The sequence below is a fragment of the Pezoporus occidentalis genome, unplaced genomic scaffold (genome assembly GCF_034315485.1).
Source record: "Pezoporus occidentalis ecotype Australia unplaced genomic scaffold, CSIRO_AGI_Poc_V1 ctg174, whole genome shotgun sequence".
In the NCBI taxonomy this organism is placed as follows: domain Eukaryota; kingdom Metazoa; phylum Chordata; class Aves; order Psittaciformes; family Psittacidae; genus Pezoporus; species Pezoporus occidentalis.
The window spans coordinates 1,134,836-1,154,789 of NW_026913576.1; the positions used below are offsets into that span (position 1 = coordinate 1,134,836).

The following is a 19,954-nucleotide window of genomic DNA, read 5'->3' on the forward strand; positions in this document are numbered from 1 at the left end:
AAGGTACCCCTGCAGTGAGGCCCCAGTGGTTTCCCATGCCAGACTCCTGAGAAGGTAGGCAGATAAGGGAAGGAATTAGATGCACGTTTTCCAAAACCATCATTTCCAACCTGTGATCACCACAAGCCCACAGGCTAAATGACCTACAAAGAGTATCTATGAAGAATAAGCTATTAGTGAATACCCTTGGTTTGGGAAAGAATTCACAGGTTGGAAGGGGTGAAACTCTTCTCTTATAATATAGCAAGATTAATTCTGCAGTTAATCTTCCAGCATTCAATAAGCAGACAACTGAAGCAAAGTGGTCCTTTCTCCTCACTTTCAGAATGGTCCACATAGCCAAGTCCCTTGATTTGAGGGTATGGATGCGTAATAAATCTGTCAGGCACTGTTACCTTGAAAATGTCTCTATTTCAAGCACTGCTGAGGGTTGTGCTGCTAAAGTAATGCAGCTGCTGGAGGCATCCCTGAATGTCCGCATGACCATGTCTGTGTCACAGGACAGCAGCACATCAGTAAGGTCATGTCCTTGGCTGTCACATTGCTTATCAACTCCAAATAGAAACCCAAACCTAAAATCTAGTGGAGAAATTGCTAGCCATGTAGCCAAAGTTTTCTAATCACTCTGTCTTAAAACTCTGAGGCTGGCACTAGTCATTCACTTCATTCACCTGTGCTGCAACCAAAAAGATGGGGTTTAAATTTGCACCAGAATTTAGTGCTGCTGAGTCACAGTTACTGAGCTCCACTTTGGTTTTGCTGCTTTCAAACTTCTTTTCCTGCTTTTTATGAAATCAATATTGTTTAAATGGTGTGAGTTTAAATGGGGCATAGCAGCCTAAGTTTTGCTGAGGAGTAACTAGTGTTTTGAGGGTAAGAAAGAATTAATTACTTGAGCTACAAAAAAATGAATAAACATACTGTAAAAAGAAGCTACTCAAATATGGGCAGGTGACAGTTAAAGTCACAAGTATCATTGCAAAAGAGCTGCTAAAGTGGAATAATATTTATGCACTGCAAACAGATTTGTGCTGCTGAACAAATCTGACTCCTCTTGGGAGTATACCTTAGAAATATGTTCCTTTGCAGGCAACACAAGTAGGCAAACAAACACTTTAGTGTGAAATAAAATGAAATATAATACAATATAGAAGTCCTCAAATGGAAAAGCAAGAGGTAGATATTCTCTATTATCACTACTCAGGCCTCTTCTTTGAGGAAGGGTGACTGGGAAGGATATTTTCTACTATTTGTTGCTATTTTTTATAGCCTCAGTGCCCCAGAAAATGGAAAGTGGGGATACCAAACATAATGAAGCTGCTAAGAGGAGAGCTTACAGTCACACTCATGTCCTCCTCTGTCTGCTAGTCATTAGTACCCACTTCCAAAACCATATCACTTTACTGTTTCCAGTACCAAACCTGCATTAATGGAAGTCTAACTGTGACAAGGCGTTGGTGTTCTGTGTACATTGATGTGACAGCTCTCAATATCAACACATTCAAGTGTGGATCAAAAATGAGGAACCGTTCGAAAAATGGTTCAGCCAACCTGTTCTAGGGAGGACGAGGCATTTAGACACACAGGAAGACAGATATCACATAAAATACACTAAAACCTACACGCATCTGGCTATTTGTTGAGTTCCAATAGTATGTTCAACAACTTGCATGGGAATCTTCCAATGAAATTATTCAGGTCATTCCAAATTATAGCATCTCATTTTTCCACCCCAGTATTTACGCATTTAGATTCCTTATGCAGCTCTTAAACCCTGTTGGGAAATTTTACCAGCAGGATGTATGGTATCTCTCATCTTTAGTATCTATAGCCAAGTGTCCATGACCTGCCCCATGGATATATAGATTGACCAGTTCTTTTGAGTATGCAAGGCCAAATTGTTCTGCTTCAGCATAGCTCAGGACTCCTCTGCCTCCACTGCTGTTATTCCCAAGATCACTAGGAGGTGAAGGGGAAGAACAAACAGGACAAATGTATTCCTGATGTGAGCAGATGAAACCTTATAACCTCATTTTCCCTCACCCACATTTTAGGACTTGTCAGTTGAGTAACAGCTGTTTACACCAATTATGAATTTGGCCAAAGATATAGAAATTAAGCAGCGGATTATATTCCATGGAGAGTACATTAAAAATAAACTCTGTGTGTGTGTGTGTGTGGCAGAACTGAGTCTTGAGTCCTTAATTATAGGAAACAGGAAATACTTTGGTTGCCCTCCTTCCCAAGACCAAAATTAGTTAATAATTACACCACTTCTTAAAGGTTCTTTCTCCCTTTGGCTTTACTGCCACTGGGGAGGGGGAGGGAAAAACTTAGGAGGGGGAGGAAACCAGGGATCACCATAACAATATGTAGGTGGAAAAAAGAGACATTAAATGTTCTAAGATAAGAGCAAGGAAAGCATCACATGATAAAATCAGCTAGTCCTTCCCTTGTGCAGCACAGTAGGTCATTCAGGAGCATTCAAGAGAATTCTTTTGCTTCTGCTTTGTGAGGGGTTTTTGGGTTGGTTTTTTTTTTTTTCATAGGCATATTTAGGAAGCTGCAGAGCATTATCAAAAGACATTCAGGAGCTGAGGTGAAGGGCAGTCTTAGCAAAGGTTTCCCCTTTAGTGTCTTTAAAGTGCCTGGCAATTTTCTCACAGAGATCCAGCTGGAGGTAGATATGAAGGGACAAAAGTTTTTCTTAAATGAGAACAGCCTGGCACTCTTCTCTACTTTAAGGCATTGTCTCCTCTGTGTTTGCGTTTCTTTCTTTTTAAACTAAACAAATTCAAAATTAACAACTCTTCTGGTAATCTGAGCCAGATTCCAAAAAATGTTGCATAAAACAACCCGGTGGCAGCATTTAGTCTATTACAAGCAGTCTGCATACTCTCAAAACCCATTAAAACTCCTTTATTGACATTTTTTAGACCAGTATAATGACATAATTTGTACAACAGTATAGGTAAACAGTGAGAATCCAGGCCTGCAGCTTCATGGTGGAAAGAAGATTCACATCTTGTCAATACTGGGCAAAACAGGCTGCAAATGAAGATGTAAAATCAGGTTCATGTTTAAAACATCTAAACTAATATTGCTCTGGGAAAGAAACAACACATTAAGAACAATGTGTGAATATCCACTGACAGCACTAGGTGCAGAATATTGTTTCAATAGTGTAGTTTGCTCATATATGTAAAATAAGTAGGATTCAGCTGGCTAATAATTTATCTGGTGACTTCTTAATCTTGAACCAAAAATATCCTTGAATGTTTCCAGAGAAGCTGATATCAGGCATCTACAGCAACTGTAAAATCTGCCCTTTTTCTGCTTTATACTGGCTGACAGTTCATCATAGTCTTGGCTCTGCAAAAGACATACATAAGTGATTAATTTAAAGCACAGCAAGTTATGCCATTAACATCATGTGCCTATGCTTTCCCATATTCAAGGGCTTACATTTGCCCAGTGCCCTTTCAACACAGACATACCTCTTGGGAGGGGCTTTGAGCAAATCTTATTTCAAAGAACGAAGGAGAGGAAAGAAAAGGATTTTTCTTCATAAAGGAAATTTCCCTGCCAGCAGCATAAAGCAGGGCTGGCCTCAGAGGCTTGCAGGATCCCTTCTCTTGTCTGGCCGCGTCAGGGCACTGCCCAGCTACAATAGCCACCACTGACTCTCCAGTTGTTAGCCTTGAACACTCAGCAGTATGATCAAGAGGGTTGGAACTGCAACTGAATAAAAGTTCCCTGAACAATGTAAATGAATATACAGTTGTTTTTTGCCACGCTGCAAAAGAAACCTCTGTGTTTGAACCTTTTATCTTCCCTCGAAGAGTCCTGGCCTTGTTTTCCCGAAAACCCTCAGAGAAAGGCCCCAGGGCTGAGGCAGTGAGCATTCAATTGCTGCAGTCTTCCAGCAAGTACCATTAACCCTTTGGCTGCTAATTCCCCTCCGCTGAAAAAAAAATAGATGTCTGCTCAGCATTTATCTGCTATCCTGATGTCCTTGAAAGTTCAAGGTTCAACAGCAGCCGAGCACTTAAGCAAGCACTTACTGCAGTTTGGTGGTCAAAAGGATAAGAGCTATTACCTCCGAGGGCTCCTTGAGTGTTTTCAGCCCTGCTGCTGACTCACTGGCTATCCCCAGGCAGCTCCCTCCAACTTTGCTTCATAAGGTGCACTAATATTGAATCTGTGAGGCTTACTTAACCAACGAGTGTGAAAAGCTTTGTGTCTCTGAATAAGAGGAAGCAATGTGAGGAAAAACACCTGATGTTACTGGATTTTCAACTGTAAACCCAATCAGCAAATTCTGGAGTGCAGCTATGATGAACACACACATTCATCAGCAGGAAGCATTGATACTCTTGTCAGACAACAAGAGTGAAAATTTCTTATATCAGTCTTGCAAAGAGTGTGCTCTGTTGCTGCAACAAAACAAAGCAAAACATGTTCACACAGCCTGATAAAGCTCCCCTTTATCCATGTGCTTACAAAGACAGTGGGCATAGGTATTTGGAAGTTAAATAGATTTGCAACACAGTGGTATAAAAAATGATATCACTCTTGGTGTTAAGTGGTAATTTCAGAATGTTGAAGAGAGGCTTTTAATGAGTTTACTGTTGGCTACCATAGAGAAGATGATAGGACTGGGATCCTGGATCATTAAATGCTTGGAATTATTATTCCTTTTAATATTGCAGCAGCCATAAGGGCCAACTCAGTCTCTGCTACAAAGGATCTTACAACTGAGTCTGTTTTTCCCAAAATTTGTTGCTCTTGTTTTTCTACTTTTGAGAACATCCAGCTATATTTCTGTTCTCTCAGACTCCATAAAAAGTTTTCAAGACTATATCTGGTGAGAAGATAATGTGGATGTTCAAGACACAGAATAGCCACCCACTGCATTGTATTATCTTCTGCAGCAAACCACCACAAAAATAATTACTGTGGTAAAAATCCATCTCAGTGTTACTGAATGGTTATCAGATTCATCTAGCATAATTGTTAGAGACAGAAATCCCTTATGGTAAAAAAATAAATTGCCAGTGTACTCTGAAATATGCCTTCCCCCCATTCCCATTACTCTGGAAGAACTCTAAAGTATTAAACATGGGCACTAGACAAGCTGTACAAAGCAAAATGAAGTCTGAATTTCTGTTTAATGAGTCATCACATGCTCTCTTAGTAATTCTTTTATGCAAGAACTTCCTTAAAATGGGATCATTAATAACATGCTATTCAAATGCCTCAGATGAGTCTCAGGTTTCCACTATAAACACACTTGCTTGTGATTACCGTTTGAGTAACAGGATTTGAGTGTTAGTGCCCTGCTTATCCATTAACAGGTAACACTTAGGATTCAACCCCTGGCAAGCTGTCTTACAGCCTGACTTGCTTTGAACTAAGACTGCTAATGCAAGCAGTTTCACTCACACACATACAACAGTAACTCCCTAGCAAGCTGCCTCTGAAGTCTGACACTGGTCTGAAATTTTTAAGCCCAATACGTTGGTTTCTCTAAGATTGTTTTCACTGCTCAGGAGGTAAAAGCAGACATGGTTTTGTAAGAAATTACACTCAGTGCAAGTGGTCTAGAGGTCTGGGACATGGAACAGGGCTACGTAGAGGATGCTGTGTTCCTTAGGTCCAAAAACCAGTATTCATATTCTAAGAAATTACATTTTTAGACTATGGAGCCTTCAACATTATTGCTGCAGTTCTTCATAGTGCCTTAAACTGAAATAAAATTCTTTGCCTCTTAACATATCAGGAATGAAAGAAATTTATATCAGCTTTGGTGGCCAAGCCATAAACTGGTAAGGGGAAGCATCAGAAGAAGAGTATGTTATGTTGCTTAGGAATACAGTGGATTGTTTCAGAGATAACAAACCAGCTTGATTCCACTTAGTATACAATATATTGGTTATTTCATGTTTTACTAAAATAAACAATGCAAATTCTTCTGTATTAGTTGGCTATTTTTGATGCATTGTTGCCTAGCGTCTCATGAATTGTTGAATCAAAACACTGTAGCATAAAAATCTCCAGGCAGATAGATCATCACTACAGAGCTTTAATCCGTTTACATCTCCTGTGGTCACATCAGGTGTTAGCTAAGACTTCAATTTCTTTTTTTTCCAACAATGACAAAACTGCTAACTCCTGCATGAAATATAGGTCATTTGGAGAGACAAATAACAGGTATAGAGATATATACTTACCTACATATATATTCAGGGAGGAAAAAAAAAAAGGAAGAGGATCATAACATATATATTCTTGTCTGGAAAATAAATGATGTTTGGATTTGCATGTACTGCTCTTGATTCCCATGAGGCAGTTATTAGAAGTTTTCTTCTCATATTTAGTCATGTTTGGAATTGTTTTCAGGATGTTTAGACTCTTTTCTTCAAGTTGTCACCAGCTCATTACCACAGAATTACATTTTACAAACAAGAGCTGGCTAGAGCCAACTTGGCTTGGCTACTGCTGCCTCAGGGAATTTCTAAAAAATTATAATTTCCCTGCCTTTGGAAATAGACAGGCATGGACCCAACTGCAGGCAATCTCACCTCTTCACTGCCTTTCAGAGCTGAAGCAAGCAGGTTTTGTTTTCTTGGAGGAATTCTGTTATTTGAAGAAAGAACATACATACAGAATATTTTTGCCCCCGAAACACAGTACATCTGAGCAGACATGAAATTTCATCTTAATCACTCTCAAAACACAGTGCTGTACAATGAAGTCCTCGCTGCATTCCCCTTGAAAGAATTATTGAAGCTGGGTGGAAGAAAAATTTCTTTCAATGCAGTGGTGAATCACACCATTGCAAGCAGTACTCAGTAGGACCCTGAGAATGTTCAAAGCAGCCCAAGTCCTTATCTTTTCCAAAAGAAGCGAAGGTGATCATGGCACCTACTGCACCTACGTCCTTTTTCCTTACGGGTCCCTGAGACTTAAACCTTGTTACATTCATGATTGGCCCATCTGCACCTTGCTTGTCTACAATTTACCCACCACTAATCCTTACACACACACATACATACACACACACATGCCTGCACTGTGATAATGTCATAATTAGCAATTGATCTTTTTGTCTAACAAAAATTATCTTGCTGCTGCCTTTGATCTTTCTGAAAGTGTCCCATCTCAGCTTCAGCTTCATAAACTGCCTTCAAAACCGCAGCCTCCAGTTCCCTATGATTCGCCTTTTTGCAAAGGACTTGCAAAGGTCTCCCCAGAGAAGAAAGTGCTAGCTTTATAGAAAATTAGAGGCAAACTTTAAGGGGCGGTCTGCCCACATGATCGCTCAAAGGTCCAAATGATGTGCTTTTTCTTATAATTACGATTAGACAGTAAGTGCTGTTTAGTGATAAATTAAGTCAGCACATCTGAAGTTGACTTGGCATGATAACAGGATATTAATCACTAAATAGCCATCATTTACCTTCAGTTAAAGCATAAATTGCAATTGTGAATAGATCAAGCCAAATATAAGCTTATTCCTAAAGCAACCTACAGGACAGACAGATTCTCAGGCAGTGAGAGCTTCCAAAGTTTAATTAAATTCAGAGCTACATCAATTAACGCTAGCTGAGATCTGAGTCCAAAGGATCATCTGTGGAGTAAATCAACACAAGTTACCTTAATATCAGTAAGAATATCCACATTGTTTGGTCTGAGTGAACAGAGCCATATTCTGATGCTTCTCCGAGGTGGAAATGTACAAGCAGCTTCTCTGAGGTCTTGCAGAATAATTCCCTCACAATCATGCTCTAAGTGTAATTGGCTACCTACAGTTATAGGTAATATCAAGTTAATTCCAAGTTAGTAAGACCTCCTGCAAGAGAAAGTCAAATAAGGTAAGCCTTCACTCAGATTACACAAACAAAACCAATGCACCCAGCAACATCGAGTGTTCAGTCTTCAAATGGACCTCTAGGCCAAGCTTGTGAAAACCAGAAAAGAACAACTGTGCTCTTGAATAATCTTCAAAGCTCAATGCAAAATTCCATGCTTGGTGGAAAATTCTTGAAAAAGATAGTAACAATTACGAATAAAAAATGAAAATGTTTTAGAAGCTTTCTAGTGAGGTATATTTGCTATTTCCTTGCTCATGCTCATCCTCATTCTTTTGGGAATGATTTCAGACAGCATAGTGCCTGTGAAAGCAAGAAATCCTACTTTTCAATCTTTGCTGTCATTTTCTCATAAGATTTTGGTCAGAAAATGAGACTAAGATTTCACAAAAATGCTTGCAACATTTTTGTCATGGTCTCATAACAGATAAAAGTGTGTCAGAAAGTTTGAAAAACATTAAGAATGTGCCTCTATGCTGTCAAGAGCATCCCCCTTCTTGATGAGCCAAGACATGTACTACTCCCACATTCACACTTCTGCCAAAAGCTCTGCAACCTTTTCCCGTGGGAAGTCTTAAACCTTGAGCTGGGAGATTTTCCCTCTGCATTAGGTAGAGCACATCCTTTTACCACGATAACAGAAGTGCTACTTATCTTGGAAACAGGCTGATCATTTGAGCACTACATCATCTGAGTACTTTTAGATGTTCAGCAGCTGAAGTGTCCTATTGTGGATCATTCCCTTGCAGAACAAATGTTGCTGTCTGAGACTGTTCCAAACATTTGTTTGGCACACAAGCATTCCCTCTCCTTTTGAATCTGTATTAAAAGCACTGTCAGCTCATTAATGGATTTTTTTTTTTACTTTTCTTTTGGCAGAAATGAAACTATCACTGAAGGAAATATCTTGTAAACATTGAAACAACCACAACAGCATTCCATGCGCACACGCTGGAAAACAAAACCAAAATAAAAGCAGCCTTTTGCAATGAAACGTGTCTTTCCTGAATCAGCAAAGACTCCTGTGACCTTGCAGCCATTCTTTGGAATAGCCACTGAAAGCTGTGTGAATCAAATAACAAAATAAAAGAACTGTAGTGCAGAGGACATATCTTCCAATGTTAAAGGAGAGCCACTGCTCTGAAAAACACCAAGAACTGAAATCTTATCCATAGATTGACTTGTATACAAATGTCACCATGCCTGCTTCAAAGGCCACATTTCCAAGAGGACTCAGCTTCCCTTAGAGAAATTCAGTAAAGATCAGAGTTTTAAAGGCCTGAGGAAACTGGATTTTCAGTAGAGCTTATTCCAGAAGGCGACCATTGATACTTAGGTAAGACACGGGTAACACAAAAAGTTTATACATAAAAAAAGTCCTTCTGATAGATAGCATGATGAGCATTCTATGTAGAAACATAAGAATGTGCTTGTCTTTAGTCTCCTCCTCATCTTTGCCCCATTTAAATTGTTTTATTCTGAGAAACTAAAAGCATTTAAATTCAGCTTGATGTACTCTAGGTATGAAAGGAAATAGACTTTATCTGAACTCCATAGGCTCTAAATAGGCACTCTCTGTAAATAATTCTGTACCTTTCCTTCCATTACTGGTTATCTTTGACTGTTATTTTTTTTATTTCCTAGGTATTTTGATGAAAGATGTGCTATAAATATACATGTGTTTTTCCAGAACATGTCTGATTTGGATGAAACATTAAAAAATCATTTAAAATCCTAGCCACTGAAATAAACTACCAGGAAAAGGCCTTTCTCAAGTACATTTCACTTTAAAGCACCTAGTCCTCACACAACAAGGCAGGGGAAATAAAAAGTTGAAACTGGTCCTGCCTTCAAAAGATCAATATGACTTGCTACCTCATATCTGTGTCTTTTGGGTATGGCTAAAAACTGAATTGCCTTATTTAGATGATATTTACATGTATGTACAAGAACAGGGAATGGAACATGCTTATCAAATTTAGACTCTGTGCTTTGGAAAATAATTTGTTAAGATTAGTGTTTTGCTAACACCAGAAAATCAAATAATTTTTTAGATCCATGCAAAATCAGACATTTGACTGCAAAAGTATAAAACTTGAATAAAATACAGTTTGTGTTCTTTTGATTCACTGTCTAAGGCTGGTTTGTACTTCCAGGCTTGTAAGAAAGGCTAGATAAAAATTCTTTTAACAAGAAGTCAGGTGCTTGTTTAAAAGTAACAATAGTTTGGGGAGATAAGGTAGGTAGATAGATAGACAGGTAGATAGATACACAAATATAGAGAGGTGCTGTGACTTAGAATGGAATTCTCTGAAATGCCTTAGCCTCAGGTGCTCTCAGTCTCATGACAGATTTGTGATATGGACTTTGCCATCAATCAAGAAGAAAACTGGATCTAGAACTGCCATGTAATGTATGGGATAGTTTCTCCTAAGGTGCAAGGTTTATGTAAGATAACCATCTGTCTCACTCATGCTTGTAACAGTTTGGGCAAAATAACTGTGCCCCTCTTTCTGTCTCATAGCTGTCAATATCCGCTGAGCAGCCAATGATTCAGACATGCTGAGTAATTATCTAGACCAGACCAAATTCTATGCATCTTACTTATCAAAGATCACAGGAAATCTGGAGCTTGTTCTGATGTCCTCACAAGAGTGCCTGCAACAACAAATGAGACTGCAATGCATTTGCAAGAAATTAAATCACTGAAAGGAACAAGTCTTCCTGGTTTCATATACCCATTTTGTGAAGCTTTGCCTCTCTTTTTGGACCATATTACCTTGTGACTTCAATATTGTATAAGAATATTCATTAACTCCTGGTGCAATTAGTCCAGAAAGAGGCTAAAGGGAATATGTCCCCTCCCCTCTATATTTAATGTACCCATTTAGCAATTCAGTTGCCAAAATTTTGTAGAGATGCTTGAAGGCATTGTTAAGCTTTCAGTTTTACACTGGGAATTGGACAGGCAATAAACACCCCAATACAGGCATAAAATATTATTTGGGAAAAGCATGGCATCCCTGATGTAGGTCAATTATTAATGAGCTTGGTTATGAATTAGTGTGTTTCAGTTGCAGAAAACAGTGACACAGTCTAGAATACCCTGGAACACTTGAATAACTAGTCCCATTTCCAGCAGAACAGGGAAAGCTTTGGTTACAGCCCACATTACTTACTAGACCTTAACATGACAAGGAAAATATTACTTTTATTGAAGTCTTTCAACTAAGGGAAGGGATAAGACTTCATATTACAAAGTCTTACAAAGCTGTGTCTCACAGCAGACCTCAGTATAAGTCTGGAGAACTGATGGTCTCTATTCTTGCTAGTTTCCCGAGATCTCTGTTGTTCCATAGTGTGATATCTGTCTTAATTTTTTTGCCAGTGTCAGCAGGTTTCAGTCTACCAGTTCTGAGGGAAGCAGTTCAGGATGTCTATTTGTTCAGGTTTGCTTCATTTCACAATATTGCTGTCTCTCTCGGATCTAATACATTTAGGAATTTGTAGAATCATAAAATCAAAGAATCATGGAATAGTATGTGTTGAAAGGGACATTCAAAGGTCTTCTAGTCCAACCCCCCTGCAATGAGCAGGGGCGTCTTCAACTAGATGTTATGTCATATCCACTGTCATATTTATCTGAGTACTTTTCTGCTGTACTGGAAAAGTTTTAATTTCCACAGAAACCAACCCTGGAAGGAAATTTTCCAGAATTTTACTGGGGAAGGAAACCTTGAAAGTATTTTTCCATACAAAACAGATTTCAAAGAACTGTCAGTATCTAATCTAGTGAACACTACAACTATTGCTTCATCCCTCCGTATTTCAGAATGACTTCCTAAACCATTATTATCAGTACAGGTTATGTCCAGTCACAAAGCCTACATTTTTCTATTTGAAATACTATGAGAAATAATCATGTCATGACATTAGAAAATATGTTTTCCCTGAAGAAAAGATGACCGAAATTCCATGAAGTCAAAAGAAAACTAAAATTTCCTCTCTAACTTCACCTGTGTTTTCAATGTGCCTTAGAAAAGTTAGTGTTAGCAAACTTGAATACCCGAGTTTGAAAAAGGGGATATTTGAGCCACTGGAAAATGAGCAACACAAGAAAAAAGCATCTCTCATTTGAGTCTGAAATGGTACATGTCAAATTATAATGGAGTAGGAATAGGAGCAGACCTTTCCAGCTTTAACAATATTTAGTTAATTTATACTTTTCTCGGGTGGCTTACATAAATAAATACACAGTGACTTGCACACAAAAAGGTTGTATGGTCACATGTCAGCAACTTTGGAGGCTGATGAAGGTCTCACATATCACTTGGATATCATCATAGAGCTGGTAAAAGGAGCAAGGAAATATCCACATTCATCTGTTCCTTTTCTTTTCCAGGCCAAATCATAATGAATCATCGCCATCTCTTTATCAACCTTGTATCTGTCACTGTCTTGAAAGGGCAAGGGGAGAACTGCATCAGAAGAGACATAGCAGTCATCTGCATCCTCATACAGGTAACTCAGGAGAACTGCTGACATCCCCCAGATTGACAGCTGCCTACACAGGGCATTACATCACTGCACTACGCGCTCATTAACCAGGTGCTGTCAGGAGCGAGAAGCTAAGAGGAAGGTATAAATCATGTTTACAAACCACATGTGCGATGTCTTTCAGTCCATTTGTGGTCTTTCAGTGGCTCTATTTAGTATTCTGTACATCTGCTTGGGGTTATGTTATTTTTTTGGGGGTTTGGGCTTGTCTTTTTTTTTTTTTATCTTCCATGGCGTTTCCAATCATATCAGCTACAGAATTGCTTACATTGAGGTATCCATAAATTATACTGCAGCCTAGGAGTTTCTAGTGTGTGAACAAAAGGCACAAATGCAAATGCAAGATGTTTAATTCACTGTTTATGTGTGATGTTACCCAGGTGCCAGTGACATCCTTCTGACCAGCGGAGAGGCACAAGGGACCAACCCAACATACATTTTTAATGTGATCAGCTGTGACAGCACATACACAGAGCAGACCTTGCGGCCTTAAAGCCATCCTTTTGGAACACTTCTAGGGGCCCAGAAGAAATGGTTTAATTAATCTTCTTTTTTTCAGGATTGCGGCTTTTTTTTTTTTTTTAATATAAATTATGTACACTGAAAACCTGCCAATTATAGCAAATTAAGGGACTTGGCAAGTGCATCCCTTGGAGACAGATGGTAAATAACATTCAGATTCTGAGTTGAAATAGGGCTAGTGATTAACTGGTACAGGATAGAAAAGCAGTCCAAATAAATGAAATAAAAGGGTTTGATATGAATGCAAGTACCTTAGGTTCCTTTTTTTTTGTGTGTGTGATAATAATGGCACCAAAAATATTGATGATTCATAATTAATATGCTGCAACCTCTGAGTGGCAGCAGGATTCTAGATCTTTAGCACTATTTTAAAAAACAGTGCCAGTTGTTTATTTTGCTTTCACGAGACTGCAAACAACTGTCATTTCATCCTCTCTGGAGGATCTGCCAGTTAAAAAGACAAGAGTGCAGCCTCACAACAAAGAGGAAGTGCCCCTGTGATTTGCAGAGGACCACAGGCAAAATTTCAGAGGAAATGGGTCCTCCTGAGGTGTAGACTTATATGATATAAGAGTAGAGGTACCTGAGGAGAGTGCATTTGTTTCCAACTTGAGCTGCAAATGAAACAGGAGTTACGACCTCAACCTCATCACCCACTGACCATTTCTCCGTTTCAAAAATTCACTGCACCTACTGTTCTGAATAAACCTGCAGTCCCTGGCACAGCAGATGTGGTGCTGATCAGAAACACACTGGCAGAGCTGCAAGGGGCTGGGAAGATCTCACAGTACCTGTGTGAGCTCTGTCTGGAACAATGATTATTGCTAACCTGTCAGTCTCAGCAGCACTAAAATACACCAAATCTAATTTGGCTTAAAAATGCAAAAGCACAGAGAGATATTTTTAAGAATCCAGCCAGAGATAAAAAAAAAATGACAAAGTCAAGAGTGTGTTAGTCATTTAATTCGTACTCTGCTTAGGATACTAAATTCAGGAAATGACTCAATCATGCACACAATTACAGCTATTTTCAGACCATAAATGATGCAGTACGCCAATGCTGATGCAAAAACATACCACAATTAGTTTCTGCAAATGCTCTTGCAATAAGGCATCATTTCCAAGGGAGCATTCAACCTAATTATGGCAACAGCATGCCTCAGGGCACGCCTTTCTGTATGATTTCATTATTATTTGTAGGGTGACCTGACAATGACGCCACCAGAGTGCTGCTTCACCTTGCATGCTCCCAAGCACATGATAAGAAGGTTAATTGCTTTGATATGTGTTTAAAGGGTCCATTTTTCTTTAGATGTTAGAAGTACACAAAGCAATCTAGTTACCGCACTTTTCCAAGTAATACTTACACTCAGGAAGAATTAACATGGAATAATGTTTACATATGACTGAGAAATTGGAGACAACAGTAGATGAAGGAATTTTTTCTAAGAATTGGATTATCTATTCAAGAAAATTTGACATGTCAGTTAGCGACTTTTCTTACAAACAAGTGGCCAGAGCTTTAAAGAAAACACATAAACAATAAAGCCACAAGAAAAATATCTATTCAACTTGTTCAGATTTATAAAAAATCAAAATCCAGAAAAATTCACAGTAAACTTTAAGATTAAAATCTTGGCTCTGAGGAAGTGCCAGAGCTTCTGTTAGATGCATTAAGACTAGGATGACAGGAAGAATCTGCATCTTTATCTCAGCTGCCATGCTGAAATTATGTGTAACCCACTGCTAACAAGAGGAATCTCTGACTCTTCATAAATCCCTCCAATACTCACTCAAATGCAATAAGCCAGAGCTATAGGAGCCAGATTTTTAAACGAGGGACTCCAGTTTTCCCTTAAGAATTATTTCATTCATAGCCTTGAATACTTTTTCCTTCTTAATTCTCAATCCAGGCTACAATATGTCAGTGATATCAGATTTTCCTTATGCTGGAAAATAAATTGAGCTCAGGCAGATTATCTCATTACATAGCAACATCAGACTGATTAATATTTTTCATGTATTTACAAAAATTCTGAAAGTTTAAATTATATTTTTTAGACTTTATTTTTAAAGTTCTGCATTTCTGATTGAATACACTCAAGGTCTTTCCAATTACAAAAGATACCTTGCTAGCAAAGTATAAGTCACAGAAACCTGAAAGCACTGACTCAACTAAGAATTACATTTGAGTCAGATCTGTGAATATTGCCATGAAATTTCAAGGAACACATGGGAAATCTCAAATTTCTCTGATACGTCTCAATTACATGAAAAACTTGGCAATTGCAAATTTCTGTTTCTAGCATGCCATTATATCAACACATCTTATATATTCAGACTAGTTTCACTTAGTACTTCCCACATGTGACAAAAGGAAAGGCCTAAATATTTGTGCAGTGTGAACAAGTCTATCCTGCAGAAATATCCAGTCTCTAACATGCAATATTATATCCCTTCAAATTCTACTCTCTTTTAACCCTTTTGATCAAATGATGTTTAAGGGAAAAGTAGGCTTTGAGATGTAGTTCAAAGAGATCAGCAGAATGAGGAAAGCTAAAGATAATCTGAACAATAATAATATTCCTAAAATTTCCACAGGGCAACATTAAGGTAATTTTAAATGTTGTATAGCCTTCTCTTTATGCATGGGTAAGATCGCTAAGAAATCCTGATTTTTTTTTTTTTTTTTTGGTCGGTTGGGATCTTTTTGCTTCTTAAAGGAAAATATTTTATGAGATCAGAAAAATAAGACATGGGACCATTAAAGGCAGGGTGGAGGTGGAGGGTGCTCTTCTGAGGGAGAAAACAAGATTATATTTGCTGGTTAAAGGCCAGAACAAAAATTCTGGAATAATAAGAACAGCTTTGTTTATTCTGTTGTGTTTGGTGTGGTTTTATATATATATATATATATATATATATCTTTGGTTGTTTGGTCAAGAACTGAGCAAACACTGCAAAGCAACAGTTCACAAACTTTTTTTAGTTCTGAACAGCTGTTTGTTTTAACTACGTTCATGTGCCTTTTCCATTATTTTACAGGAAAATTATTTTTTTTCATGTGTATGACTGCCTGGAGAATGGCTGCTCTCCACATGAATGCCAGTGCTCTGTTGAACAAAAGGCTAAAAGGCATGACTTTTCCAGGCTAAAAGGTAGGGCATATCTGGTAAAGGGCAGGAAGTCTATTGTGCGACTTCAGCAACCAGTCACAAATTAGAGAGAAATAAGTAAATCAGGTAAAATACATTTGTATTTGTTGCATGGCAAACATTTTTTATTAAAACTTGCATTATTAGACATTTGACATTGACTAAGAACATTTTTTGAATTCCAGGAAGGGCAAAACTCAACAATTTAATCTTCCCAACACATTCTTGGTCCCTTCCTAATTAATATTTAAAGACATATAAGCTGGAAAACATAATACTGCTAAAGCTGTATTTTACTAGCTTTTTAATTTGATTATTTGAGTAATAACACTGCTATCATCATATCAGAGTTTCACTGTGCTTGCTTCTCTCCTTGATCACCAGCTAAAGATGGCCACTGCCCTGAATAACTGGTAGTTCAACAGGAAGATAAAGGAAAACAGCTGGCTTCAAACAGCAGATGGGTGGATCACATGGTAATAGTGAGAGCATAATTAACACAAGCATCATCAGTCACAGCACACCAGCTGCCAGCAAACCTGCACACACCGCTTTTGTGTTGTTTTGGCTTCTTCTTCAGAAAAAAAAACCCTCTTTAAACAAAGTTGAGATCTCAAGGCGGCTTTTTCTGCTTAACTCGGGACTCTTGCCGAGTAGCTCTCCAGCTGTGTGAACCCTGGCCCTGCCACAGCGTTATGTAAACTATTGATGAGCTCTCTGAAAAGATACAAATCTCAGCCAGGTCTGATGATTCCCCTGAGCTGTGAGAATTAGATTAAAGCAGGAAGCCAAACACACCAAAGGGGAAAAAATATGAGACTATGATTCCTTTGAGAGAATAATGGAAGGAACTGTATCACAGCAGTGCAGAAAACAATTTCACAAGGCGTAAATGAATGCAGGAAAGAAATCCTATAGCACTGCTTTTGTGTTTGGACATACGTGTTGCCTCTTGACTCAGATTTTAAGTGGTTCCTTTAAAAGTAATTTAAGAGTTTCATTAAGGATCTAGATGGTCCTTTTATGCACATTGTCATCTAAAGGTCAGGGACCTGGAATGTTCCTCAGACGTACAAGTCAAGTGAGTTCTCCAGTCATATCTTGATCCCTCCTGGAATGAAACCTAATTACACTCTATTCTGCTTCTCCACTGTATCACTGCTATCCTTGAGAAAGAAACCTGAGCATTGTGGCCTTAAGAGCTTAACATGGTATGGTCCTGGCCACATGCCTGGATGATGAGAGGAACAGGATTCAGCAGGGCACACTGCAGCACATGCTTAACACACAATTCCGCTATACCGATAAGGTTCCCTGTGACATAATGTGGCTGGACTTCTACCAGGAACAGATGATAACAACCTATTTTGATGCAATGTGTTAGCATGTTGGTTTCTTACTATTGCATTAATCCTCCTCCTCCCTCTCTGTCTCACCCAACTGCATGTGTGTGCATACATTGTATACCTACCACAACCAGATCAAGAAGTACTATGGTAGTACCAAGCCAACACTTGTGGAGTATGACATAATGTAATTGAAGCAATTCCACTCTACTGAAGAATTAACCATATTGCTGAAAATAATAAACAAATTCAAAGCTTCTCAGATCTTAAAAAAAATTATATTCTTCTGCTTCTGTTTTCACACATTTATTTCTTATCTTCCCTATTTAGCAGAGTATTTTAAAGAGATGTGTCAAAATATCATAAGATGGGCTATTTTAGTATCAGTCAAAATGGAAATGAGAACTTTCAGTTGCTTATCAAACATACTATAATTAACACTCACATGTTTGTGAAGTTCACTTCTCGCTTATCTAACAAACAGAACAACTGTGAAATAAATATTAATAAAATACTACTGAAACTAAAAAAATGATTGAGAGTTTTTCTACAACTTGCTTCTGTGTTAAAAACTATTTGGCTAAAGTAACAGTTGTTGCCAGGAACAAGTCAAGTGCTGTAAATTTTTTACATGGAAAAATGTTGAAAGTACTCTGAAGATGTTAATTATTTATTATTTCTTTTTTTAATTACCACAAAAAGAAAATAACTCTTCAGTCACAATCTACTTCTTACTTTGGAATGCTTGATTTTTATTTGTAACAGTGATCAAAAATCAAACACTTCATGATTAACTAAATGATATGTTTCAAGTTTTTTAATGGTTTACTAAAACATGACAAATGTTTCCTTCTTAGCTTTAACTAAGATTTTCCAATACTGGTAGAAGGCTGTTGATAGTCATTGCTAAAGGTGTGTTACTTAAGTGAAGAAAAATAGATTATAAATTTATAAACCAAATGAGCAAGGATATATTCTGGAACAAAAATAAATTTTCACTTACTGGATTAATTTTCACTAGGAAGTGATCTGTCCTATTCACTTCATTTCCATTATGAATGGTTTAAGCCATGATATTTCAAGAGCTAGCCAAAATTACAATCTACAAAGTTTTAAATTAGGTTCCCAACATTTCTGTAAAGCAGGTTTTCAATTGCTAGCATACAAGGAACAGAATAATTTATAAATTAGTGCCCAAAAGCATGTGACACTGTGTTCTTGATTAATATGTTCTTTGTAGTTTTAGAGGGGATATTCTGACTGAAGATGCTGATACAGTTACTCATTAATTAGTCACTTATCCATGCTTTTATGATTTAACATTTGAATGAATCAACACTTGGGCAAGAGCTATTACTCATTTTTTCTAATAGATGTAGTGAAATATAAAAAATTAAGGGAAGTGATCATGGTCACACACAGAAAGATCAATAAAAGGAGTCCATCTTGAACAAGCAGTGGATCAAATATGCTGAACAGTTGTACACCCCAGTGAAAGAAATCAGTCATAACTGCGCAGAAGCTTTGAAATCATATTTCCGGTCTTAAGCATAAATGCCAGTTTTCTAACTATGCTTTAAATCAGGATTTTTTTCACTATTTGTCTCTACCAAAGAACTTCAAGGAAGGTCGGAACAATCAGTCTCAAGGAACAAACTTTTATTGACAGAAAAAGAACAAAATTTTCCTTTAGGAGTATTTTCCTATTTCCCCTTCCCCAGCCCAACTGACTACAAACACTGCAAAAATAGTTTTGTTTTTAAAGTAAACTGGCATTTACTTTTTCAAATATGTTCATTTACAAGTGTCAAATTTAATCTCCTGGTATTATACACATACTTTTGGGTGATAGTCTCTATTGTCCTTTTTGTAAATGAAATTCAGTTTGCATACTTTAAATTTTCTTTCTAAAACACTTGGTTTGTGTTAGTTTTGAGCTGACTGAAAGACTACTTCTTGCAACAAAGACAGCATCTTTTCAGAAATACCTCTATCTATCACAGAGAAAAGATCTTCCTGGGCTACAAGGATAACCAGACTATGTTGGATACAATGTTTAATGGTATATTAGCTGAGCTGTGTACTTTACTACATCACCTTGCAAAAACATCGTGGTACACAGTTCAGGTTGTGACAAATATCTGAAGTGTATCTAAAATCCAGTTAATATACCACACCATTTTTGTACAGATTACGATGTCCTACGGAAACACATACTCTGTTGCATCATTTGGGAAATAGAAGACAGTACTAGAACACTAATTTTCTTCCATTAATATAGCTAATACTGCAACAGTATGAAATCATGCTTAGAACCAGCTGTGGGGCAAACAGTCACATTTCTGATTTCCTGCCTAAGGAGGAGACTTCTAGACTAAGTTAAGTAGCATTAAAAGCCTTATGTTGTTGTGTAAAAGGAAACAGGAGCCTGCAATACAGCCTTTCCCAGGCATCCAATCTTAATTTTAATGCTTATTGTACTTGTGACTAGTATGTCACT

At 37.8% G+C, this 19,954-nt stretch overlaps 1 long non-coding RNA gene across 1 annotated transcript in view; it reads right to left on the reverse strand.

The window, feature by feature from the left end:
* Window positions 1–2,904: 2,904 nt before the first annotated feature.
* LOC134161435 (uncharacterized) overlaps window positions 2,905–19,954 on the reverse strand; it is a 62,553-nt gene continuing 45,503 nt past the window's right edge. The window contains exon 2 of the long non-coding RNA XR_009963976.1: window positions 2,905–3,372. This is a non-coding gene — a long non-coding RNA (uncharacterized LOC134161435). The remainder of the gene's footprint in view (window positions 3,373–19,954) is intronic.